We start from the raw sequence: 1823 nt of genomic DNA, 5'->3' as shown, positions 1-1823 counted from the left end.
GAGTCTGTGCCTGGCTCCTCTCTCCGAGCCTTCCTTTCTCCACTGCCCACTTCCCCGCCCCCCACTCTAGGGCTTCACCATCTATCTCCCTCTCTCACTGCACCAGCCTTGCCCAGTTTCTAATCTCCCTGCCTCCTCCTTATGTGAAGTTTCTACCCAGGCCAAAGGATTTTGAGGTGGGCAGTTTGGGCCTGAAGGGCAGGCCAGAACCAGCCAAAGCTCCTACCTTCAAAGCAATAGCCAGAGACACCTTTGGGGTTGGAAGAAAAGCTGAAAGAGGGAGCAGAGCTTGAGGAAAGAGAATAATAACAGCAAGCATGTAGGTCACCTTTCCTTGGGCTATTGTACTGATTCCCCACAACAAATTGATTTAGGCCAGCACGATTGCCCCCAGCTTACAAAATTTAAAAATAAAAAAATAAAACCCTTAATGTTCAGAGAGGTTAAGTAACTTGCTCAAGGTCACACAGCTTACTAGTGGGAGAATAACTAGGTCATTCATCCTTCCACTGTCCCCAAACCGTTTCTCTAGAGGCCACTGGATATCTGTCCCAGGCCTGCCCTCCTGCAGGGGCAATGGTTGGAGAAGGGCATCATGTACGGAGATGAATGGAGATGCTCAGGTTTCAGAACATTTGACAGGTCCGTCTGGAAGCATTTAATATTCATGTAGAAACCTGACCCCAGCCGGACCTTGGGCCTGCCACCTGGACTATCCCCGGCCTCCTGGCCTCTCAGAGTCTAATGGGAAATTTCCCGTCTTTGTATTTCATAGCAGGAGTTCCTCTTGGATTAGGGATGGAAAATTGGGAGCCCTCAGCTAGTAAAACAGGGCTGGGAGCCCTCCCCCTACTCTGGGTGTAAGAACCTTAGAGGCTTAAGGGCTTATAAACCTAGTCATCTGGTGTCCTTCTATTCCTCTCCCCAGGCGGTTAGATGCTCACTCTCAGTTCCGGAGGACTGAGGCCTGGGCTGTGCTTCCCAAGGTGGCCAGTCGGGGGCGGCCATCTGCTTAGAGGGAGACGGAGCCTGAGCCTCTATCTGCTGCCTTGAAGAACCCCCATATATGGTCAGAGAGGTGCAGTGTTGGCCTTGGGAATGGGCTCTGGAGTCTGTGATCTGAGGATGAGGGAGAGGTTTCCTAGTTCAGGGGAGACTGAGAAATTTTAGAGGGTATTCAAAGTTGGTTGGTTGGTTTCAGATATGGGAAAACTGGTGGCCAGTATGCCATTCTAGCTGGAGTGCAGGTTTGGGATGAGACTATGAGAGAAAAGGCTAGAAAAGCACTTGGCACCAGACTCTGAGGGATCTTTGATGCTCTGCTAAGGTGTTTTACTTTACCCTATAGGATTAGGAAGCCATTATAGGCTCCGGAGTGACATCATAACATATGCAAATTTTGATCAGATGAATCTGGTCACCATGGTATGGCTGGGTGCGAGGGAGGGAGAGATTGCATGTAGGAAACCAGCGAGGAGGTTATCGCTGCTTTCTTTTATATTCCAGGAATGAGGTAATGAGTAGCTGGAGTGGGGAGGTGGTGGGGAGAATGGAAAGGAAGAGATAGACCAGGGCTAGGCGAGGGACTGGGTAACAGAATAGATACAGGAAATTAGAGAAAGGGAGGAGTTAATTACAACTAGACTGGGTGTCTGGCAGATGACAAGAATGCAAAATGGGGTACACTCACAGAATGTGGGAGGTGAATGAATTTTGCTTTTTTCAGGGGATAGAATAATCTCAGACAAACCCCTTCCTTTCCTTGGCCTCAGTTTCCTCATCAGACGGTTGGTGGGGGTTGGGCCGGATGGCCTTGAACGTCC

This window comes from Callithrix jacchus, chromosome 10 (genome assembly GCF_049354715.1).
Source record: "Callithrix jacchus isolate 240 chromosome 10, calJac240_pri, whole genome shotgun sequence".
NCBI classification, from domain to species: domain Eukaryota; kingdom Metazoa; phylum Chordata; class Mammalia; order Primates; family Cebidae; genus Callithrix; species Callithrix jacchus.
Note: the sequence above shows the minus strand (reverse complement) of the source record.